Here is a 25,955-nt window from a genome sequence, read left to right as displayed (position 1 = left end):
GCGGCCGCTGGGACCGGACAGCGGAAACGACCGCCATCTCAGCGCCTTCTGCCGGCCCGCTCACCTCTAGCAGTGCGGGCGGTGGAGCTTACTCCTGTGTCAACACGAGTAACCTCAATTGGTCCCTTGATCGCGCTGACTCAGGAGTAAGCTCCACGCCCGCACTGCCAGAGGCTGCTGCGCATGTGCAGTACACAGTCCACGGTGCAAAGGCAGAATTTCAGCTGCCTTCAGCTCCCCTTGTCATTGAAGGCTTGAATCAGCATCGACGGCACATCAGCTGCACATACTTTCACGTGTTACATGTACTGCGAATGAAAGGCACGGGACTATTATGCCTACCTCACAAATCGATCTCTTAGGTAGGCATAATTCTCCCGTGCCTTTACTAATAATTACCATTTTATAATTTTAGTCAGGGTAGCCACTGCCTACCTTGCCTATCCTGAAGGCACGTGGCTGGCTTGTATTCACTTGAATTTAGAAGGATGGGAGGGGGTTCTCATAGAAACATCTCTATTAAAGGATTGGACAGGCTAGGTGCAGGAAATGGTTTCCTGATGTTGGGGGAGTCCAGAACGAGAAGGGCACAGTTTAAGAATAAGGGATAGGCCATTTAGGACTGAGATGAGGTAAAACTTTTCCACCCAGAGAGTTGTGAATCTGTGGAATTCTCTGCCATAGCAGGCAGTGGAGGCCGATTCACTGGATGTTTTCAAGAGAGAGTTAGATTTAGCTCTTCGGGCTAACGGAATCAAGGGATATGGGGGAAAAGCAGTAAAGGGGTACTGATTGAGGATGATCAGCCGTGATCACATTGAATGGCGGTGCAGGCTCGAAGGGCCGAATGGCCTACTCCTGCACCTATTGTCCATGTTTCTATGTAAAAGCGTTCACTCCACATCACCGTCTATATCTCTCCCGCGACTCTCAGTCTGAGGACGGGCATCAACCTCGAATTCCTGCTCTCCAGAGATGCTGCCCGTCCAGCTAATCAAGTCCTAATGGTGGGATCTCGCTCTCCGCCCTTGGACGTCCACAAGACTCCGGCTGCAGTAAACAAGGACTTTTGCTCGTTCACCCGCTGGAGCCAAGTTGTATTCCAAGGAATGTCCCTTGTAGCAGTGTCCAGAGGGGGGGAGTCGGGTGAAACTTTTTCCAGTCACCTACCTCGACGGAGATTTGATTTTTCTCCGTGTCACATCTCGACCCCCCTCCCCTGCGGCCTTAAAATGTGGAGTGGTGCGGCCTTTCCTGAAGACCGGCTCGGAATTTCAACCTGCGAGCGTGGAGCGGATTTACCATCGCGGAGCCGGGGATCCTTTGCCGAGGATCGCCAGCGAAAGTGCTCCGACCGCGGGGCCCATGGACTTTAACACTGTGAAGTCCCCGGTCGCCGGTATGCAGAGGCCGACTCGGGAGCACCATGCCACGGAGTGTTCCGATCCGTCCCGATGACGGATTTCCATCATCCCGACACCAGAGGGCAGCGGACATTGGACTGTCGGCATCGGCGACTGTGGAGGGTTCAACAGCCCCGAACACGGGTGAACAAGCGAAGACGACTGAACTTTATTACCTTCCATCGCAGTGAGGAATGTGGATTCCGCTGTGGTGGATGTTTATGTTAAATTGTGTTGAATAGTATTGTTGCTTTTCTCCGTGTCGCAGGTGTTGTGCGGCGGTTGCCGGCGCCCGACACCTGACACCTGACGGTGAGGGCGGAGCTATGGGCCCTGGCTGGAGCCGAGCCTGGTGCTCCAGCTGGAGTGAGGGCCGAGCCCGGGGCTTGGGATGGGGCCGTGACCGGGGCCGAGAAAGAAGCCACCGCTGGAACCAAGGACGAGCCTGGATCTACAGCCAGGGCAGGGTCCAGTACGAGAACCAGGCCGAGTTCCAGGCCCAGGCGCTGCTCTACAACCTGGGTAGGTCCTGGGGCATGGATTGGGAGTGAGGAGAGGAGGATGAGGGAAATGATGAGGAGGGAGATGGGATAGAGTCCCTACCCCCTCTCAGCCCCTCTCCCTCTCCACCACCCTCTCCCTCCCACTACCCTCCCTCTCGACTCCTCTCCCTCTCTACACCCCTCCTTCTCTAACCCCCCCCCCTCCCTGTCTAAGGAGTGGTGAATATTGGGAACTATGGGTGAGTGGTGGGATATTGCGTTTGGGGACCAGCCCCTCCCCCCTGTGACACCATGTGCCCCCCCCCCCCCCGCGTTGGCAGACAGGACCCAACGGGTCCCACTTAGTATAGTTCCTTACAATGCTATGTACGACAGTGATCGCAACTTCTACTGAAGTGCTTATCCGCCCTTTAACAGGTCTTGTTGTTGGTGCTGCAAGACACAGCCCCCACCTCACCTGGCAAACCGGGTAGGGGAGACGGTTTAGTTGCCGACTATCCGACCATGGAGCAGGTAGCACGGGATTACATGGTACCCGTGGTGGGGGGAACTACCCCCGCCCTGACCTGTCAATCTCCACTTTAAAATTCTTCATGAATTGTCCTCCACCGCCCTCTGTGGCAACGAATCCCACAGATTCACCACTTCAAGCCTGTCCATCTGCGTAACGTGTGGGGGTGGTGTGGGGGAAGGGGGCAGAGGGCAGTTCGTGGAGGTGGGGGGTGTAGGAGAGGTTAGTTTGGGAGGTGGGGGGGGGGGGGGGTTATAAGGGAGGAGGGGAAAAGTGTAGTTTGTGGAGGTGGAGTGTTGGGAAGGGGGGAGAAGGTAGTTTGTGTAGGTGGGGGGGGGGGGGAGGGTGTAGGGGAGGAGGGAGTGGGTAGTTTGTGTAGGTGGTGGGGGGGTGTTGGGAACGGGGGAGAGGGTAGTTTGTGTAGGTGGTGGGGGGGGGTGAGGGTGTAGGGGAGGAGGGAGAGGGTAGTTTGTGTAGGTGGGGGGGGGGGTGTTGGGAAGGGGGGAGAGGGTAGTTTGTGTAGGTGGTGGGGGGGGTGAGGGTGTAGGGGAGGAGGGAGAGGGTAGTTTGGGGTGTGGGGGTGTAGGAGATGGGGGTTAGTTTGTGGGGCTGGGCGGGATGTTGGGGGGGAGGGTAGTTTGTGCAGGTGGGGGAGTGTAGGGGAGGAGGGGAGAGGGGAGTTGGGTGGGCGGAGGGGGGTGTAGGGGAGGTTTGGGGGAAGGGTCGTGGCAGTTTATGGGAGGGATTGGTGGGAGGGTAGTTTGGGGGATTTATAGGGGGAGGGTTATTGGGGAGGATCTGGGGGGGGTTATTGGGGTCTCCAATGCGGTGTTCCCTCACTACCCCGTTGCCCGCCAGCACTGGAGGTGAGGGGATCTCTTCATGTTGGCCTTCATAACATGAGGAGTTGAGTATAAGAGCAAAGATGTCCTTCGGCAGTTGTACAGGGCCCTGGTGAGACGACGCCTGGAGTATTGTGTGCAGTTTTAATCTCTAAATTTGAGGAAGGACATTCTTGCTATAGAGGGAGTGCAGTGTAGGTTCACAAAGTTAATTCCCGGGGTGGTGGGACTGTCATATGTTGATAGAATGGAGCGACTGGGCTTGTATACGCTGGAAGAGACAAGGACTTTAAGACATTTGCCGTCCATCACAGTGAGGAGGAGCCTGGTAGACTCACTGTGGTGGACGTTAAACTGTGTTGATTGTGTGTTCTCCATTCCACTGCGGCAAGCCTCAACGACTTCCGCCCAGTTGCACTTACTCCCATCATCACCAAGTGCTTCGAGAGGCTGGTCCTGGCACACCTCAAAGGCTGCCTACCCCCCACACTTGATCCCTATCAGTTTTCCTACCGCAAGAACAGGAGTACGGAGGATGCCATCTCAACGGCACTTCACTCCGCCCTCTCCCACCTCAACAACAGAGACACTTACGTAAGAATGCTGTTCATCGATTACAGCTCAGTATTCAACACCATTATATCCTCTAAACTGATCACCAAACTCGGTGACCTGGGCATCGACCTCTCCCTCTGCAACTGGATACTGGACTTTCTAACTAACAGACCCCAGTCTGTTAGGTTAGACAAGCACACCTCTTCAACCCTCACCCTGAACACCGGCGTTCCACAGGGCTGTGTGCTGAGCCCCCTCCTCTACTCCCTCTTCACCTACGACTGCACACCTGTACATGGTACTAACACCATCATCAAGTATGCAGATGATACAACGGTGATTGGCCTCATCAGCAACAACGATGAGTCGGCCTATAGGGAGGAGATCCAGCACTTAGCAGCATGGTGCGCTGACAACAACCTGGCCCTTAACTCCAAGGAGACCAAGGAGCTCATTGTAGACTTCAGGAAGTCTAGGGGCGGCACGCACACCCCCATCCACATTAACGGGACGGAGGTGGACCGTGTTTCCAGCTTCAGGTTCCTGGGGGTCAACATCTCCGATGACCTCTCTTGACCCACAATACTTCAACTCTGGTCAAGAAGGCTCACCAGCGTCTCTTCTTCCTGAGGAGACTGAAGAAGGTCCATCTGTCTCCCCAGATCCTGGTGAACTTCTACCGCTGCACCATCGAGGGCATCCTTACCAACTGTATCACAGTATGGTATGGCAACTGCTCTGTCTCCGACTGGAAAGCACTGCAGAGGGTGGTGAAAATTGCCCAACGCATCACCGGTTCCTCGCTCCCCTCCATTGAGTCTGTCCAAAGCAAGCGTTGTCTGCAGAGGGTGCTCAGCATCTCCAAGGACTGCTATCACCCGAACCATGGACTGTTTACCCTCCTACCATCGGGGAGGGGCTACAGGTCTCTCCGTTGCTGGACCAGCAGGTCCAGGAACAGCTTCTTCCCTGCGGCTGTCACACTACTCAACAATGTACCTCGGTGACTGCGAATTCCCCCCCCCCCCCGGACACTCCTCCCACCAGGAAAACACTATGTCTGTATGCATGTAAATAGTTTTATTTATTGAAATCATATTCTATGTCGCTCTTCCAGGGAGATGCTAACTGCATTTCGTTGTCTCTGTACTGTACACTGCACAATGACAATTAAAGTTGAATCTGAATCTGAATCTGAATCTGGGGTTCTGTTATTTTATTTTATATCATGACAGCAAGGCACATAATTTCGTTGAAACTAAACGTTTGAATGACAATAAAGGATACTTTACTTTACTTTATACTTTAATTTAGAAAGATTAGAGGGGAACTTATTGAAACATAATATTATTAAGAGATTGGACACGCTAGAGGCAGGAAACATGTTCCCGATGTTGGGGGAGTTCAGCACAGGCACACACAGTTTAAGATTAAGGGGAGGCCATTTAGAACGTACAACAGTACACATGGACTCAATTGCCTCAACGATTCGTGAATTCTCCAAAATCGTTTTCCAGAAGTCTTCGAGGACAGTTGCAAACCTTAAGCTTTCGATGTGGCTCCGCCCTAGTTCAATGTGTGGATGATTTACTAGTAGCAGGCCAGGATGAACAAAGCAACCGCGAAGACACCACTCAGTTGCTGAATCATCTGTCAGCACTGGGATATGTAGTTTCCCAATCAAAAGTATTAGTGGCCCGTCAGAGGGTGAAGTTTCTTGGTGTGATACTATCGGCAACTGAGCGAAGTTTGGAGAATAGTCTAGTCGAACCAGTCTGTGAATTCTCTGCACCACGGGAGGCGAAGCAAATGAGACTGTGGCTCGGCACGGTGAACTATTGTCAACAGTGGATACCCAACATTGCTCTGGCCACTAAAAGCTGACGCATTACACTAACATAGAGAAAAGTGGAAGGTAAGATCTTTTTTTCACCCAGTTTTATTCCACCAGGGAGGTCTTACCTTCCACTACCTGCAACCTCCGGCAACCACCTTCAACTAGCATCGCAACCGGCTTCGACTAACAAATTACCGATTTTTAAAACGGCAACCTATTTTTAGTCGCGGTCGGTTTTGAATTTTTTGAAATAATCGCCGGAACATAGAAGAAGCGGAAACCACTTTCGACCATTAGGGAGACTGACAAAAACCTCCGGGAACCACACGGAAACCTTGGGTGGGGTGCAAAGTCTCCAGAGGCTTCCGTTCAGGTTTCCTAAGTGGGACAGGGGCATTAAGGTGCGGATTTATTTAATATTATCTATCGTACGGAAGTTTTCACTAACCCAACCACCAGCAGCATTTCTATATGCTGCAATTTCCGTTGTTTTTCTTTTTCACTTTCTACCTTCTTTACTAAATATCTGGGGCCAAGGAAAGAGCGTTCACGTCGCGGCCCTGTTTGAACCAATCTTTCCACCACCACGCACAAGAAGCACAAGAAGCGCAAGACAGACACCATTGTGCAGATGCCGAGAAGTGTGTTCAGCTCTGGCTGAACAACTTCTAATCTTGTGTGTGGACTCGATAAGAAGAAGAAGACTAAATATCTTATCTATTTTTATTAATGCACATTTTTCTTGGAGATATCTCTGGGGGATAGGGGAAAATGGGATAGGGCTCACCCGCCCAGCAATTAAAGGAAATATTTCAAATAATGTGTTTGATCATTTGAATCAAAGGAGACCATGTAAGCTTTAAAGTGCAAGTTGATGTAGCTAGGAAAATAGGAGGAATTACATTTTGTAGTTGGAATGTTAGAGGCTTTAATGAGCCAATTAAAAGGGGCAAAGTATTAGCCCACTTAAAATCTATTAATACTGATATAATATTTCTACAGGAGACACATCTCAAAAATGGAGCTCACTACAGGCTGAAGGGTAGCTGGAATGGTCAATTATATAATTCTACTTTTTCTTCCAAAGCAAGAGGAACAGCAATTCTAATTCGTAAAGGTGTACCATTCAAGCACAAATCCACTATAGACGATAAAGAAGGCAGGTACATTATAATATCCGGGGAATTATACTCAACTCCATTGACCATGGTGAATATTCACGCTCCTAATTTCGACAATCCCCAATTTTTTAATAAAATATTTAATATAATCTCAGACTCTGGTCAGCAGAATCTGATAATTACAGATTTAAATTGTGTATTAGATCAATACTTGGATAAATCTTCACGTCAAAGGAAAAGTACTTCAAAATCAAAATCGAGTGAACTTTTAAATACGTATATAAATGATACAAACATAACTGACGTATGGAGGATTGCCAATACATCTGGAAGAGAATATTCTTTTTATTCAGGTGTTCATAAAATGTATACACAAATTGATTATTTCCTGGTAGATGCAAAACTTATCCCTTTTACCTATAACCCAAAATATCACAACATTATTATTGTCCTTTAACCTTTAAAATTGGAAGGAATGTATAATAAACAATCGTTTTGAAGATTCGACCCACAAATACTAACTGAGGCAAGTTGTTGTGACTATTTGAAGCTACAGATGAAAACATTTTTCGAGACAAATGACACACCTGGTATTTCTGTAGTGTTGCTGTGAGAAACTTTCAAAGCCTCTGTCAGAGGCTGTATTATCGCATACCAAGCTTTACATAATCGCCTCATCTGAAAATTTGATTCATTATTTCCCGAGGTATTTCTTCAAATTGTTCACAAATCTGAGATGTTTTTAAAACTATCGTGCTGCTGACGTCACAATGGCTCTGCTCCTCGCGGCCAGCTGCGCAAAGTTCTCAAAGCGCAGCCTACTGGGCAATGTACGTGTATTAATCCTGATGCCTTTCGCCAGCGAGAAGAAGACAGAGGAATGACGAAGAGATGGCGCACGAGGGGGGGGGGGGGGGGGGGGGGCTGTCGATGACTGGTCAGCTCCCATCCAAGAATGGACACCGCATTCTTCACAGAGCCAAGGGGGGCCTATATTAGGAACACTTCTATATCAGTTTCCCATCAGATGGCTGACCTGCTGAGTTCTACCGGCACTTTGAAGGGAATTGGTCAGGCGACGTGTCGGGTCTGGACCCTTCATTCATCTGATGGAATCAGGGGAGAAAGCTGGAAAAAAGGGCTGGGGTCGGGACAGACTCCAGGACTTGATTAGGAGGGAGGCGGGGTGACCCTTAATTTCGAGAATTCAAAGTTCATGTCCTTGGGCTGTAAGCTATGAGGTGCTGTTCCTCCAGTTTGCGTGTCACCTCACTGTGGCAATGGAGGAGGCCCAGGACAGAAAGACCCGTGTGGGAGTGGAAGGGGAGTTAAAATGGTTCTTAACCGGGAGATCCAGCAGGCCTTGGCGGACCGAGTGCAAGTGTTGGATGAAATGCACGCCCAGTCTAGATACAAGGAACAGCAGATGCTGGTTTACAAAAAGAGACACAATGTCCTGGAGTCACTTGCACCTCTGGAGAGCATGGACAGGCAACATTCTAGGTCAGGAACCTTCTTCAAACTGCTTGGCGTGGGGGGGGGGGGGGGGGGGGCGCTGGAGAAAGTTGGAAAGGAGAGATGGGAGTGGTCGCCTTAGATTCCCTTCCCTCTACAGATGCGGCCTGTCCCACTGAGTTCCTCCACCGCTCTAGAGGGAATGGGCAGATGACGATTTGAGTCAGGATGGTTCTTCAGACTAATTGGAGAGAGACTGGAAACTGCAGAGGCTGGAATCTTGCATAGAATACAATTTAGTTCGATGCACAGAATCTCTTGCCCAAGAATGGGGGAATCGAGGACCAGAGGACATGGGTTCAAGGTGAAGGGGAAAAGATTTAATAGGAATATGGGGGGTAACATTTTCACACAAAGGGTGGTGGGTGTATGGAACAAGCTGCCAGTGGAGGTAGTTGAGGCTGGGACTGTCCCAACGTTTAAGAAACAGTTATACACGTACATGGATTGGACAAGTCTGGAGGGATATGGACGAACACAGGCAGTGGGACTAGTGTAGCTGGAACATGTTGGTAGATGTGGGCATGTTGGTCAAAGGGCTGTTTCAACATTGTATGATTCTAACACAAAGTGCTGCAGTAAGTCAACGGGTCAGGCAGCATCTGTGGAGAATATGGATAGGTGACGTTTCACAGAGTGCTGGAATAACTCAGCGGGTCAGGCAGCATCTGTGGAGAACATGGACAGGTGACATCTTGGGTCGGGCCCCTTCTTCAGACTGACATGATGTTAACAGATGAGGGGGTGATCGGCAGATGAGTGGAGTAAGTGACAGAGGCGAGAGCAAATAAGGAGATAAAAAGGTATGAGATAAGGAGAGAGGAATGTATATGTGCAGCTTTAAGGGACATTGGTCAGGTAGCATTTGTTGTATTGCATACAGTTCTGGTCACTCCATTACAGGACTGTAGAGGCTTTGGGGAAGGTGCAGAGATGGTTTACCAGAATGGTTTAAAAAGAATGAACTGCAGATGCTGGTTTACAACAAAAGGACACAAAATGCTAGAGTAACTAAGCGGGACAGGCAGCATCCCATGAAAGACGGAATGGGTCGGGACTGAAGAAGGGCCTCGACCCAAAACGTTACCCATTCCTTCCAGCATTTTGTGTCTACTTAAACGGCGCCTATCCACATCGCGGTGGAGCGGGCAATGACTTTGTCGCAGAGCAGGCAGGCGAAGGGGTGCAGGCCGGTGTGGAGTCGCCAGTCCTCCATCAGGTGGTCAAGGCGGGTGAAGCACTTACCACTGGACGGGGGAAGGGACGCTCACTGCTGTGGGTACACCGGTTCTACCACAGGCTGGGCATGCAGGTGAAACCCCTGCCACACTCAGCGCACACCAAGGATCTCTCTCCGGTGTGTATCTGCTGGTGCTCCTGCAGCCCCCGTGCACTCTTGAAACACTCGCCGCAGTGGGAGCAGCCGCGTGGGAGGCCATGGCAAAGCACTATCCACACAGCGGGCTGGGGACGGGATCATCGCCGGCGTGCAATCGCTGGTGGGACAGGAGGCTGGAGGAGTAGCAAAAGCGCTTGCCGCACTGGGCGCAGGTGTAGGGGCGCTCGCCGGTGTGGGTGCGCTGGTGCTCCAGCAGCCTGGTGGAGAGGGTGAAGCCCGTGCAGCAGTAGCTGCAGATGTAGGGCTGCTCCCCGGTGTGCAGGCGCCTGTGCACCTTCAAGTCCGGCGACGACTTGAAGACTTTGTCGCAGTCGGAGCAGGTGAAGGGCCGCTCACTGCTGTGCGCCCGCTGGTGCACCCGCAGCCCCGACATCCGGGCAAAGCTCTTGCTACAGGTAGAGCATACATAGGGCTTCTCGCCCGTGTGCACCCGCCGGTGGAACTTCAGCTCATACTCCCTCGAGAAGTCCTTACCGCAGTCAGAGCAGGTAAAGGGCCTGTTGGAGCAGCCAAAGGGCCTCTCGCCGGTGTGCACCCGCTGGTGGGTCAGCAGCTTGGTGGAGCAGGTAAAGCCCTTGCCGCACTGGGCGCAGGTGAAGGGGCGCTCGCCGGTGTGGGTGCGCTGGTGCACCAGCATGTTGTTTGAGCGGGTGAAGCTTTTGACACAGTCACTGCAGGTGCAGGGCCGCTCCCGGTGTGCATCCGCCGGTGCACCTTCAGGTCATATGCCCTGTTGAAGTCCTTGCCGCAGTCAGAGCAGCCGAAGTGCTTCTCGCCAGAGTGCACGCAGATGTGCTGCAGCCGGCTGTCGTAGCGGGTGAAGTTCTTGCTGCACTCAGAGCAGTTTAAGGGGAGTTCTCCAGTGTGGTCCCGCTGGTGGGTCTCCAGCTGGCTTGGGCTCTTCCAGGCCTTGCCACACACGTCGCACTCATAACGCTTCTCCTTGTTGTGCCCCGTCATGTGGTCGTCGAAGCTCAGACCTTTGAAACTCAGCCCGCATACCGAGCAGATGGGGGGGGGGGGGGGGGGGGGGGGGGGGCTCCACCGGCACCATGGCCGCCCTCAATAGCACGCCCCCGTCTCTCCGTCCACAGCAACGGCTCCTAAACCCTGCAGGAGGGGAACACAGAGGGTCAACAAGCTGGTAAACAGGACATTACTAACGTGTGAACATTACTAGTGCTTGAAGTAAGTGGAAGGGAGGGGGGGGGGGGGGGTAGGTGGGGGAGGGTTGAGGGCGTCAGGGGGGAGGGGGATGAAGGGGTAAGTGTGGGGGGTGAGGGGGAGATGGGGGTCGAGGGGTGTGGGAGGGTAGGGAAGGAGGGGTGGGTGGGAAGGGGGTGAGTGGGGGGAGGGTGACTCGTTGGCGGGAGTGGGTGGTCAGTGGGGAGGGGGTTGAGGGGAGGGGTAAGGAGGGGCGCCGTGCTTCAGGGAACCGCGTCGAGTCGCTCCCTGCTCCGTGACGTCAGCCGCACGCACGGGCGGCGCGTAAGACTGACGCCCTGTCATCACCGCCAATCCGAGGGGACTGCCGGCCCTGCACGCTGCCATTGCACAGAAACAGCAGGTACAGTGAGTACAGTACCTGCAAACAACGGAGAGGCCTCCATTGTGTCCAGAAACGTGGCCGACGGGCAGGACTTCAGGTCAGACTGAAGGGCAGGGGACTTTGACCCACTCCCCTACCATCCTATTGGCCAACGTACTCCGTGAAAACAAAGTGGAGGACTTAAGGGTAAGGCTCCTTTACCAAAGGGAGCTGAGGGAATGCTCTGTGTTCTGTTTCACAGAGACATGGCTCATCCCCAGCTCCCCAGACTCAGCAGTCCAGCCTGAAGGTTTCTCCATCCACAGCATGGACAGTACATTGGCATCTGGGAAAGGGAGAGGAGGGGGCGTCTGCCTCATGGTCAACTCTGCGTGGTGCTCAGACGTGGCAGTCCTGTCCAACTCCTGCTCTCCGCACCTGGAACATCTGGCGGTGAAGTGCCGTCCCTTCTACCTACCGAGGGAATTCACCTCATCCTGACCACGGTCTACATCCCACCCCAAGCAGACGTCAGTCTGGCACTGGGGGAGCTGCACGCCGTGGTCAACAAGCACCAGACTGCCTACCCCAAGGTATTTATCACCAAAACCGGGGACTTCAACAGAGCCAACCTGAAGAAATCACTCACTAACTTCCACCAACATGTCTCCTGCAGCACCAGAGGACCTAACACCCTCGACCACTGCTACACCACCATCAAGGTTGCCTATCGCTCTATCCCTCGCCCTCACTTCAGTAAATCCGACCATTCAGTGGTGCTGCTTCTTCCTGCCTACACGCAGCAATTAAAGAGCGCACCCCCAGAGGTGAGGACAGTACAGAGAAGGTCGGGGAGGCAGAGGAACAACTCCAGGAGACTGCTTGGAGTCTGTAGACTGGGCAATGTTCAAGGACTCGGCAACGGACCTGAATGAATATGCCACAGTCGTTACAGACTTCATAAATAAATGTGTGGAGGACTGCATCCCAACAAAAACCTTCCGAGTGTTTCCCAATCAGAAGCCTTCGATGAACTTTGAGATCCGCACTCTTCTGAAGACCAGACACCGGGCATTCATGTCTGATGATACAGTGGTCTACAAGAAGTCCAGATATGACCTTGGTAAGGCCATCAAAAAGGCCAAAAGGGACTTCTGCTCCAAACTGGAGGATGAGACAGATGTTTGGCAACTGTGGCGGGGCCTGAATGCAATCACCTCCTACAAGGCAAAATCAGGAGGCGGCTCAATTGTCAGCGAAGCATCACTCCCTGACGAGCTCAATGCGTTTTACGCACGCTTTGGTAGGGAGAACACGGATGTGCCTTCCCAAGCCCCCATTCGCCGTGATGGTATTTCAGTCACAGTCACAGAGGCCGATGTCAGAAGATCCTTCAGGGGGGTGAACCCTCAGAAAGCTCCTGGACCTGATGGTATACCCCGTTGTGGTCTCGAAACCTGTGCAGCCCAACTGGCTGGAGTATTTACGGGCATTTTCAACCCCTCACTTCTGAGGTTCCCACCTGCTTTAAAAGGGCATCAATAATACCGGTGCCCAAGAAGAGTAAGGTGTTGTGCCTCAATGACTATCGACCAGTGGCACTAACGCCTGTGGTGATGAAGTGCTTTGAGAGGTTGATTATGGTGCAAATCAACTCCTACCTCGACAAGAACCTCGACCCATTGCAGTTCGCTTACCGCCACAACAGGTCAACGGTGGATGCGATCTCACTGGCTCTCCACTCCACTCTGGACCACTTGGACAACAAAAACTCATATGTTAGGCTGTTGTTCATAGATTACAGCTCGGTGTGTAATACCATCATCCTCTCCAAGCTGGTTACCAAGCTCTCAGATCTGGGTCTCTGCGCATCCCTCTGCAATTGGATCCTCGACTTCCTCATCCACAGACCACAGTCTGTCCATATTGGTGGAAACGTGTCATCCTCGATAATAATCACCACGGGAGAACCTCAAGGCTGCGTGCTCAGCACTCACTCTATATTCATGACTACGTAGCCAGACATAGTGTGAACTCCATCATCAAGTTTGCCGACAACACAATTTTGTGAGACGAATCACTGATGGTGATGAGTCAGAGTATAGAAGTGAGATCAACTGATTGACGAAATGGTGTCAGCACAACAACCTGGCTCTCAACACCAGCAAAACCAAGGAACTGATTTTGGATTTTGGAAGCGGTAGGATAAGGACCCACAATCCCGTTTATATCAACGGATGATGAAAAGGATCAAAAACTTCAAATTCCTGGGCGTGCATATTTCCGAAGATCTTTCCTGGTCCCAGCACACTGATGCAATTATAAAGAAGACACATCAGTGCCTTTACTTCCTGAGAATATTACATAGAAACATAGAAATTAGGTGCAGGAGTAGGAGTAGGCCATTCGGCCCTTCGAGCCTGCACCGCCATTCAATATGATCATGACTGATCATCCAACTCAGTATCCCGTACCTGCCTTCTCTCCATACCCTCTGATCCCCTTAGCCACAAGGGCCACATTTAACTCCCTCTTAAATATAGCCAATGAACTGGCCTCGACTACCCTCTGTGGCAGAGAGTTCCAGAGATTCACCACTCTCTGTGTGAAAAAAGTTCTTCTCATCTCGGTTTTAAAGGATTTCCCCCTTATCCTTAAGCTATGACCCCTTGTCCTGGACTTCCCCAACATCGGGAGCAATCTTCCTGCATCTAGCCTGTCCAACCCCTTAAGAATTTTGTAAGTTTCTATAAGATCCCCTCTCAATCTCCTAAATTCTAGAGAGTATAAACCAAGTCTATCCAGTCTTTCTTCATAAGACAGTCCTGACATCCTAGGAATCAGTCTGGTGAACCTTCTCTGCACTCCCTCTATGGCAATAATGTCCTTCCTCAGGTTTGGAGACCAAAACTGTACGCAATACTCCAGGTGTGGTCTCACCAAGACCATGTACAACTGCAGTAGAACCTCCCTGCTCCTATACTCAAATCCTTTTGCTATGAAAGCTAACATACCATTCGCTTTCTTTACTGCCTGCTACACCTGCATGCCCACTTTCAATGACTGGTGTACCATGACACCCAGGTCTCGCTGCATCTCCCCTTTTCCTAGTCGGCCACCATTTAGATAATAGTCTGCTTTCCTGTTTTTGCCACCAAAATGGATAACCTCACATTTATCCACATTACACTGCATCTGCCAAACATTTGCCCACTCACCCAGCCTATCCAAGTCACCTTGCAGTCTCCTAGCATCCTCCTCACAGCTAACACTGCCCCCCAGCTTAGTGTCATCCGCAAACCTGGAGATATTGCCTTCAATTCCCTCATCCAGATCATTAATATATATTGTAAATAGCTGGGGTCCCAGCACTGAGCCTTGCGGTACCCCACTAGTCACTGCCTGCCATTGTGAAAAGGACCCGTTTACTCCTACTCTTTGCTTCCTGTTTGCCAGCCAGTTCTCTATCCACATCAATACTGAACCCCCAATGCCGTGTGCTTTAAGTTTGTATACTAATCTCTTATGTGGGACCTTGTCGAAAGCCTTCTGGAAGTCCAGATACACCACATCCACTGGTACTCCGCTATCCACGCTACTAGTTACATCCTCGAAAAATTCTATAAGATTCGTCAGACATGATTTACCTTTTGTAAATCCATGCTGACTTTGTCCAATGATTTCACCACTTTCCAAATGTGCTGCTATCCCATATTTAATAACTGACTCTAGCAGTTTCCCCACTGCCGATGTTAGACTAACTGGTCTGTAATTCCCCATTTTCTCTCTCCCTCCCTTCTTAAAAAGTGGGGTTACGTTTGCTACCCGCCAATCCTCAGGAACTACTCCAGAATCTAAAGAGTTTTGAAAGATTATTACTAATGCATCCACTATTTCTGGAGCTACTTCCTTAAGTACTCTGGGATGCAGCCTATCTGGCCCTGGGGATTTATCGGCCTTTAATCCATTCAATTTACCCAACACCACTTCCCGGCTAACCTGGATTTCATTCAATTCCTCCAACTCCTTTGACCCGCGGTCCCCTGCTATTTTCGGCAGATTATTTATGTCTTCCTTAGTGAAGACGGAACCAAAGTAGTTATTCAATTGGTCCGCCATATCCTTGTTCCCCATAATCAACTCACCTGTTTCTGACTGCAAGGGACCTAAATTTGTTTTTAACTAATCTCTTTCTTTTCACATATCTATAAGAACGTTTGCAGTCAGTTTTTGTGTTCCCTGCCAGTTTTCTTTCATAATCTATTTTTCCTTTCCTAATTAAGCCCTTTGTCCTCCTCTGCTGGTCTCTGAATTTCTCCCAGTCCTCTGGTATGCTGCTTTTTCTGGCTAATTTGTACGCATCATCCTTCGCTTTGATACTATCCCTGATTTCCCTTGTTATCCACGGATGCACTACCTTCCCTGATTTATTCTTTTGCCAAACTGGGATGAACAATTTTTGTAGTTCATCCATGCAGTCTTTAAATGTCTTCCATTGCATATCCACCGTCAACCCTTTTAGAATTAATTGCCAGTCAATCTTGGCCAATTCACGTCTCATACCCTCAAAGTTACCTTTCTTTAAGTTCAGAACCATTGTTTCTGAATTAACAATGTCACTCTCCATCCCAATGAAGAACTCAACCATATTATGGTCACTCTTGCCCAAGGGGGCACGTACAACAAGACTGCTAACTAACCCTTCCTCATTACTCAATACCCAGTCTAAAATAGCCTGCTCTCTCGTTGGTTCCTCTACATGTTGATTTAGATAACTATCCCGCATACATTCCAAAAAATCCTCTTCCTCAGCACCCCTGCCAATTTGATTCACCCAATCTATATGTAGATTGAAGTCACCCATTATACCGGGTTTGCCTTTGTCGCACGCATTTCTAATTTCCTGTTTGATACCATCTCCAACTTCACTCCTACTGTTAGGTGGCCTGTACACAACACCCACCAGCGTTTTCTGCCCCTTAGTGTTTCGCAGCTCTACCCATACCGATTCCACATCCTCCAAACTAATGTCCTTCCTTTCCATTGCGTTAATCTCCTCTCTAATCAGCAACGCTACCCCACCTCCTTTTCCTTTCTCTCTATCCCTCCTGAATATTGAATATCCCTGGATGTTCAGCTCCCAGCCTTGGTCACCCTGGAGCCATGTCTCCGTGATCCCAACTATATCATAGTCATTAATAGCTATCTGCACATTCATCTCATCCACCTTATTACGAATGCTCCTTGCATTGAGACACAAAGCCTTCAGGCTTGTTTTTACAACACTCTTACCCCTTATACAATTATGTTGAAAAGTGGCCCTTTTTGATTTTTGCCCTGGATTTTCCGGCCTGCCACTTTTACTTTTCACCTTGCTACCTATTGCTTCTACCCTCATTTTACACCCCTCTGTCTCTACGCTCACACATTTAAGAAACCCTTTCCCTTTAACTCCATCCTCCACTATCCCATTCGACACCCCACCCCCCTTATTCAGTTTGAAACCACCCGTGTAGCAGTGACAAACCTGCCTGCCAGAATGCTGGTCCCACACCTGTTAAGATGCAATCCGTCCTTTTTGTACAGTTCCCCCTTACCCCAAAACAGATCCCAGTGATCTAATAATCTAAATCCCTGCCCCGTGCACCTGTTCCTCAGCCACACGTTCAGGTCCCGTATCTCCCTGTTCCTTCTCTCGCCAGCACGAGGAACTGGAAGCAAACCGGAGATAACAACCCTGGAGGTCCTGTTTTTCAGCATTTTCCCAAGCTCTCGAAAGTCACGCTGCAGAATCTTCATCCCCTTCTTTCCGACATCGTTTGTGCCGACATGCAATACCACTTCCGGATGTTCACCTTCGCCCTTGAGGATTGTCTGCACTCTGTCCGTGACATCCTGGATCCTGGCACCAGGAAGGCGGAGAGTTTGTATGTCAAGGAGGACTCTCTCGAACCTCTACAGGTGCACAGTAGAGAACATACTGACTGGTTGCATCATGGCTTGGTTCAGCAACTTGAATGTCCAAGAGCGGAAGAAATTGCAGAAAGTTGGGAACACTGCCCAGTCCATCATCGGCTCTGACCTCCCCACCATCGAAGCGATCTATCGCAGTCGCTACCACAAAAAGGCAGTCATAATCATCCAAGACCCACACCATCCTAGCCACACACACTCATCTCCCCGTTGCCATCGGGAAGAAGGTACAGGAGCTTGAAATCTGGAACATCCAGGTTCAGGAACAACTACTTCCCCACAGCCACCAGGCTATTAAACACAACATCTAACAAGCTGTGAACAATAACAGTCTATTATTACTATTGCACTTTTATTTATTGTCTATTTATTGTGTATATATATGGTCTATGGTATATAGACACATTGAACTTTTATCTCCTGTTCGGTATTATGCTTACATATTCAGTTGTGCTGCAGCAGGCAAGAATTTCATAGTCCTATCTGGGACACGTGACAATAAAACTCAGTTGACTCTCTTGACTCTCAACACATGGGGATGGGGGGCGGGGTAGCATGCATCATGGGAAGTAGGTCACACAGTGCTGGAGTTGTTATATTCCGGACGGCAGAATGAATAACAACTGACACATTGGTTGCCTGGATCACGAGAGAGTGATTCATGAAACATTAAATGATAAACATAATATATTTATTTTACATATCTACACATTTTCGTTTTACTTATACAGTGAGTTACTTAACTTACAAACCTAACCTGACTACTGGTTTACGGATCCTGCCTGATCGTCTAACAGTAACAGGTGTAACAGGTTTAGGTGTTGACTCAACTATTGGCTAGTTTGGCTCTGTTTTAGTAGCCTGACTTTGACCAGAGGAATCGGTCTCTTTATCTGTACTAACTGAACTTTGTGTTTCAATCACAATGGTCTCATCCAACTCACTTTCAGATAAAAACTCATGGATTAGGACTTCATGCTCAGTTTTTGGTTCATCTTTGGCTGGAATCATTTGATCAATATGAACACCAGATCCTATCTCCAACTTCAACTAAGTATCTTTTTGTTCCACACACCTACACTATTTCCCCAACATCCCATTTGTCTCGACTGGACTTGTTGGGAGGACTGAGAACACAAACCTGCTCATCTGACTTGAAGTATCTTTCCTTTGTGTGGGGCACAAAATGGCATTTTTGACGACTATTTTTGCTCAACTATCAAGGCAAAATTGGGTTGAACTAGACAGGCGTATTCGTAGTCTTCTCTTCATCAACAATTCTGCAGGTGAGTAACCCGTTGTTGTGTGGTTCTGTACTTCAGCAAGAAACTTGCCAAACAATGTTTCATGCTGAGCTTTGAACTACCCTGTTTTTTTAGAGCAGCTTTGACAACTGCAACAGACCTTTCTGGATGGTATGGGGGAACAAGTGTGTGTTTACACCATTCCGCTGCATGAACTCTTTGAACTGTTCTGAACGAAACTGAGGCCCGTTATCAGAAACAAGTTCTTCTTGTTTATCTCAACTCATCTGTGGTACACTCAGTAGTGCTTGACCCCATATGCTTAACCTCAATCCATTTGGAATGACTATCTACTAGTATCAGAAAATGATCATTACCCTTTTCACAAAAATCTACATGAACTCTCTGAAAAGGTCTACTTGGCCATGACCAGGGCTGCAGTGTTGTTTTTGGTGGTTTACTCTGGCAATTTTGGCAGACGCTACATTTGCTCACCCGTGACTCGATGTCACTGTCAATGCCAGGCCAATACACAAAACCTCTGGCAATTGACTTCATGCTTACTATGCCAGGATGTTCGGCATGAAGTTCATTCATAATTTTGTTTCTCAAAGACTCTGCTACAACCACTCTGGAACCCCACTTAATGCATCCCTGATCACATGATAATTCATGGCATTGATTATGGAAAAGCTTCAGCTCTGAGTTCAGAACTGAGTTCAATCCACTATCGATTTCAGTCCAACCGTTCAATGTCTGTTCATAAACCCACTTCAGCACCTTGTCTTTCTCTGTTTCTGCTGCAATTTCTGTTGCAGTCACTGGAAAGTCTTCATCTACAAATTGCAGTGTGTAGATTGAGGTCTCAGTTCCCACGTCAGAGTTCTCATGGGGCAACCGGAACAACGCATCTGCAACTGTGTTGCACTAGGAGCTTCTATACTCCACCTTGTAGTCACACTGGGACAGCAACATTGCCCAGCGCTGCATCCTTGATGCCGCCATGGAAGGTATAGCTGACGTGGGACCAAGTATCACTAGTAGTGGCTTGTGATCAGTCACGAGGGTGAATAGTCTGCCGAGAAGAAACTGATGGAATTTCCTGATTCCGAACACGATGCTGAGTGCTTCCTTTCCTATCTGTGCATAATTGCGTTCACTCGATGATAGGGTGCGGGATGCAAAAGCAATAGGTTTTTCCTGTCCGTCATTCATTACGTGGGAGATCACTGCACCTACACCATAACTTGAAGCATCACAAGCAAGTTTCATCTCGCGTGTCGTATCGTAGTGAACAAGAAGTTTGTCATTTGACAAGTTTTCCTTGCGGATGTCATCTGCACGTTACTGTTCCTTTCCCCGCGTCCATTTCACATCTTTTTGTAGCAGATGCTGTAGTGGCTTTAGCACGGTTGCTGAATCTGGAAGGAATCGTGCATAGAACTGCACCATCCCAAGGAATGATCGTAGCTTCTTACACATTGTTGGGTTTTGGAGCATTCACTATTTCTTCAACTTTCGCCTTCACAGGGCGAAGTCCATTGGCATCTACTTTGAGTCCAAGGTAGACCACCCCTGACTGCACAAATGCACATTTACTTTGTCGCAGTTTGACATTGTGGCAGTTCATTTGTGTGAGAACTTGCTCAAGGATTTCCAGATGCTCTACCATGCCCTCTGTGAATATCAGTAGGTCATCCTGGTTGCACACACAGTGCTGAAGGCCTTGTAACATTTTGTCCATGACAGACTGGACATTTTTTGGGGCGGATTTCACACCGTAGGGCAGCTTTGTATATGAATACAAGCCCTTATGTGTATTGATAGTCAAGTACTGCTGACTTTCCTTGTCAAGAAGTACTGGAGGGCAGAGGCTCTAAGAGGGTAGAGGAACTGAAATAAATTTTCATTAGGCGAGAAATAGTATTGGGTAGGCTATTGGGACTGAAGGATGATAAATCCCCTGGGCCTGATGGTCTACATCCCAGGGCCCTCAGGGAGGTGGCTCAAGAAATAGTGGACGCATTGGTGATCATTTTCCAATGTTCAATAGATTCAGGATCAGTTCCTGTGGATTGGAGGATAGCTAATGTTATCCCACTTTTCAAGAAAGGAGCGAGAGAGATGCAGGAAAAATATTTCCAATATTGGGCGAGTCTAGAACCAGGGGCCACAGTCTTAGAATAAAGGGGAAGCCATTTAAGACTGAGGTGAGAAAAAACTTTTTCACCCAGAGTTGTGAATTTGTGGAATTCCCTGCCACAGAGGGCAGTGGAGGCCAAATCACTGGATGGATTACAGGGAATTACAGACCAGTTAGCCTGACTTCGGTGGTGGGAAAGATGCTGGCGTCAATTATTAAAGAGGTAATAATGGGGCATTTGGATAGCAGTAAAAGGATTAGTCCAAAGTAGCATGGATTTATGAAAGGGAAATCATGCTTGACTAATCTTCTGGAATTTTTTGAGGATGTGACAAGTAAAATGGATGAAGGGGAGCCAGTGGATGTAGTGTATCTAGACTTTCAGAAAGCCTTTGACAAGGTCCCGCACAGGAGACTGTTGACTAAAAATTAGAGCACGTGGTATTGGGGGTAGGGTGTTGATGTGGATAGAAAATTGGTTGGCAGACAGGAAGCAAAGAGTAGGAGTGAACGGGTCCTTTGCAGAATGGCAGGCAGTGGCGAGTGGAGTGCCGCAATGCTCGGTGTTGGGGCCGCAACTGTTTACCATATATATTAATGATTTGGAAGAGGGAATTAGGAGCAACAGTAGCAAGTTTGCGGATGACACAAAGCTGGGTGGCTGTGTGAACTGTGAAGAGGATGTTAGGAGGTTGCAGGGTGACCTGGACAGGTTGGGTAAGCGGGCAGATGCGTGGCAGATGCAGTATACTATAGATAAATGTGAGGATATCCACTTTGGTGGGAAAAACAAGGGGGCAGACAGCAGGCAGTGAAGAAAGCTAATGGAATGTTGGCCTTCATAACAAGAGGATTTCAGTATAGGAGTACACAAGTTCTTCTGCAGTTATATGGGGCTCTGGTAAGACCACATCTGAAGTATTGTGTACAGTTTTGGTCTCCTAATTTGAGGAAGGACATCCTTGTGATTGAGGCAGTGCAGCATAGGTTCACGAGATTGATCCTGGGATGGCGGGACTGTCATATGAGGAAAGATTGAAACGACTAGGCTTGTATTCACTGGAGTTTAGATGGATGAGAGGAGATCTTATAGAAACATATAAAATTATAAAAGGACTGGACAAGCTAGATGCAGGAAACATGTTCCCAATGTTGGGCGAGTCCAGAACCAGGGGCCACAGTCTTAGAATAAAGGGGAAGCCAATTAAGACTGAGGTGAGAAAAAACGTTTTCACCCAGAGAGTTGTGAATTTGTGGAATTTCCTGCCACAGAGGGCGGGGAGGCCAAATCACTGGATGGATTTAAGAGAGGGTTAGATAGAGCTCTAGGGGCTAGTGGAATCAAGGGATATGGGGAGAAGGCAGGCACGGGTTATTGATTGGGGACGATCAGCCATGATCACAATGAATGGCGGTGCTGGCTCGAAGGGCCGAATGACCTCCTCCTGCACCTATTTTCTATGTTTCTATGACATTGAGTTGGGCATAAGTGTGAGACAAATCCAGTTTAGTGAAGACTCTTGCTTCGCTAAATTCTGCGTACAGTTCTTACGAGGTTGGTAACGGATATTGTTCGTCATCAACGGCTTGGTTGATTGTGACTTTGTAGTCATCACATAGTGGAATCGTTTGTCGGCCTTGGGTACGGCCACAATTGTCGTTGCCCAGTTACTCTGGTCTGTCTTCACGAGTGCTCCATTCTGCTCCAACCTGTCGAGTTCTTCCTCCACTTGTTGCTTTAGTGCATATGGTACAAGTCTTAGTTGACAATACACAGGCCTCACATCTTGTTTAAGTTGTATGTGTGCAGAGTACCCTGTTATTCCCGTGTAACTGTCGACAGAAATCTCTGCATGTCTGCTTATGACGTTTTCAAGACATGATTTGGACAAATCGATGCTGAAAATGTTCTTCCAGTCTACCTCTATTCTACTGAGCCAATCTTTTCCAAGGAGGGTTGGTTTATTTCTGTAGCTGGCCACTATGACAGGCAGTGTTACTGACTATTATGCTGAACTTTACAGTTCATTTGTCCACATGTCTTCAAAACTTCGCCCGAGTAGATGCTCAGCTTGACCTGACTCTCAAACAATGGTATCGTGGGAACTTTGATTAGTACACGTCTTTGCACATGACCGAACAATCTGCTGCCGTGTCAATACACATATCGATTAACTGTTTATTAATCGATAGTTTCATTCGAAAGTCCTTGCCTTGAATGTTTGTAGGCTTATCGATGTCGGTTGGATAAATGATGTAGAACCCAAGTTCATTTCCATCTGGGTTAACCTCCAAGTTGTAAACTCCTCTCTGGTGTTGTCGCTTGTTTCCGGCAGATTGTTGGTTTCCTGCTTTAAGCTTGGCCATATTGCTGAGGCGATATGGCCTTTCTTCTGGCAGTTATAGCACTTGACCATTTTGAACTGACAAAATTGGGATGAGTGATTACTGTTGCAACGATAACAACTGGCTAAACTCGGCTCCCCGCCATACTTTGGTTTTGGTTTAGCGCCTCTTGGTTTGGCCAAAGGCACTGCCTTGTGACTGTAAACGACCACTGCAATTCGTGGTGGATGAAACTCGCCAGCATTCTTTGATGCCATCTCCATTGTGGTAGCAACCTTGCTTTCTCGACTGCAAGATCTGGAGTGTTCATGAGTTTGGAATGAATTCGTTCATCCACTACACCACAAACAAATCTGTTGCATAGTGCGCGTCCCAGAAAGGTTCCAACGTTACAGTGTAAACGTAAGTTTTTCAAGGCAACAATGTACTCATTGTTTGCCTCACTCTGCTTCTGGTTTCTAGTGCCAAATTTATAGCTTTCTGTAATTTCCAGAGGCTTTGTGTTGAAGTGCTCCTCCAGCTTCTTCATAATGTCATTTGCCTTTAGGGGCGCAAGGAGATTCACGAGTGTGCCGTCCACTTCAGGACCGATCTCCGTGAGCAGAATCGCTTTCATGCATTCGCAAACGGCCTAATTTGTTTCAGTCACTATATCTTCTTCACCGCTAATCTCCATTATGTTGTTTGCCGTGAAAAACATGTTCACTCGCTCCATATAGGAGCTGAACGGCTCTTGTCAAAAGTGCCAAGGTTTCCGATGTAGCCTGTGGACGCTGCCATCATGTCGTTCTCTCTCTTTTTTTTAAAGTCCGTTCAAAAACCTCGATTTCCTGTCTGTTCTGGTGTAACAATTCACCTAAAACTTAGCTGTACAAGGGCTATTCAGCTTGAGGAACTCCCCCCCCCCCAAAAAAACCCATATACAATCCCAATTACGGCATCCTGCCACATAGACACAACATAGAGATAGCCTGACAAACACTTGACGATTTGTTCAGCTGCTGGATCACGAGAGAGAGATTTATTACTCAACATTCCCTGTTTGTATTGAACACCAACTCATTAACATATACATGAATATGTACGAATACATTACAGGAGTCATTCAGCGGGTCGGGCAGAGTCTGTGGAGAGAAGGAATGCGTGATGTTTCGTGTCAATACCCTTCTTCAGTGATGGGAGATGCAGAGATAAGGAAAGGTAAGGAGTGAAAACAGGACAAAGAGAATGGAGTTCAAGCAAAATGTAGAATAGATCATTGTTAGTTGGAAGAAGAGAAGGAATGGGCGACATTTCGAAGTTGAGACCCTTCCTCAGACTGAGAGCCGCAGGAGAGATACAGACGGTGATGTGGAGTGAAAAGCTTTTACATAGAAACATAGATAATAGGTGTAGGAGTAGGCCATTCGGCCCTTCGAGCCAGCAACGCCATTCAATGTGATCATGGCTGATCATCCAGTATCAGTAACCCGTTCCTGCTTTCTCTCCATTACCCTTGATTCCCTTAACCCTAAGAGCTAAATCTAACTCTCTTATTTTTAAACTGTGACCCCTGATTCTGGACTCCAACATCGGGAATGTCGACTAGTAGCCAAGTGTCCCGTTGCAGACCTGAAACGTTGCCCATATTTTCTCCCAGAACTTTGTGCATATCTTTGGCAGACACAAGGAACTGCAGATGCTGGTTCATACACAAAAAGATACAGAGTGCTGGAGTAACACAGCAGGTCAGGCAGCATCTCTGGTCAACGTGGACAGGTGACGTTTCAGGTCTGCAGAAGGGTCATGACCCAAGAAACGTCCCCTATCCGTGTTCTCCACAGACGCTGCCTGACCCGCTGAGTGACTCCAGCACTGTGACCTTCTTTCCATGATGCATGCCGCCCCCCCCCCCCACGTGACTCTGCACAATGGCTGGGGCGGTGACTTCAAGGCACCATGCATGCGGGGCGGCTCACGTGAGGGCGGGAGGCTCGGCGCCCCCAGGTCAGTGCACCGCCCTCTCACCCCCTCCCTCTCACCCATTTCCCCTCACCCTCTTCTGCAGACCTACACATCCCTTCCACCTCACACCCTCCCTCCCCCACACTCCCTCCCCCACACTCCCTCCCCCTACACATTCCTTCCCCCTCACACCCTCCCCTCCACCACACACCCCACTTCCCCTCCCCTTCACCCCCATTCACCCCTCATTTCCCTGCGCTCCAAGGATTAGAGACCCAGCCTTCTCAACCTCTCCCTGTGGCTCACAACCTGTAGTTCTTTGTGTCTTCTCCACAGATGATGCCTGACCCTTGACCCCCCCCCCCCACGAGAGGCGGGTCCGGTTCTCCCTGACGGGGGAAGGGTGAGGACGATGGAAGTGAAAGGGTCGCGGATGAGTGGGGGCAGTGTGAGGGGAGTCGTGGGGGAAGAATGCGGATGTGAGTGTGAATGGGGTAGGGGTGGGGGTGAGTGTGAGAGTAAGTGTGAGTGGGGGTGAGTGTGAATGGGTGGGGGTGAGTGTGAGTGTGAGTGAGTGGGTGCGGGGGTGAGTGGGTGCGGGGGTGAGTGTGAGTGGGTGAGTGTGAGTGGGTGGGGGTGAGAGTGAGTGGGTGCGGGGGTGAGTGTGAGTGGGTGGGGTGAGTGGGTGGGGGTGAGAGTGAGTGGGTGGTGTGAGTGGGTGAGTGTGAGTGGGTGGGGGTGAGAGTAAGTGGGTGAGAGTGAGTGGGTGCGAGGGTGAGTGTGAGTGGGTGCAGGGGTGAGTGTGAGTGTGAGTGGGTGCGGGGTGAGTGTGAGTGGATGGGGGTGAGTGTGAGAGAGTGAGTGGGTGCGGGGGTGAGTGTGAGTGTGAGTGGGTGGGTGCGAGGGTGAGTGTGAGTGGATGGGGGTGAGTGTGAGAGAGTGGGTGGGGTGAGTGGGTGGGGGTGAGAGTGAGTGGGTGGGTGCGAGGGTGAGTGTGAGTGGATGGGGGTGAGTGTGAGCGGGTGACGGGGCCGCACTAATCTGGAGGAGCCGAGCATGATCCGGGAATCCGCCAATCGGAGCTGGGACTG

The 25,955-nt window shown here is 49.3% G+C and overlaps 1 protein-coding gene and 1 long non-coding RNA gene across 2 annotated transcripts in view; both read left to right on the top strand.

Annotated features, from left to right (window-relative positions):
- LOC116972886 (oocyte zinc finger protein XlCOF6-like) overlaps positions 1–25,955 on the top strand; it is a 411,853-nt gene that overhangs the window by 140,038 nt on the left and 245,860 nt on the right. The gene's annotated exons all lie outside the window — the stretch shown is intronic.
- On the top strand, positions 1,006–24,170 carry LOC116972925. Its single transcript, XR_004411953.1, has 3 exons — positions 1,006–1,111; positions 15,311–15,312; positions 24,160–24,170. It is a non-coding gene; the product is annotated as an uncharacterized LOC116972925 (long non-coding RNA).

Source organism: Amblyraja radiata, chromosome 5, assembly GCF_010909765.2.
Source record: "Amblyraja radiata isolate CabotCenter1 chromosome 5, sAmbRad1.1.pri, whole genome shotgun sequence".
Taxonomy (NCBI): Eukaryota; Metazoa; Chordata; class Chondrichthyes; order Rajiformes; family Rajidae; genus Amblyraja; species Amblyraja radiata.
The sequence above is the reverse complement of the archived record's forward strand: the minus strand, read 5'-3'. Positions and strand labels throughout refer to the sequence as shown.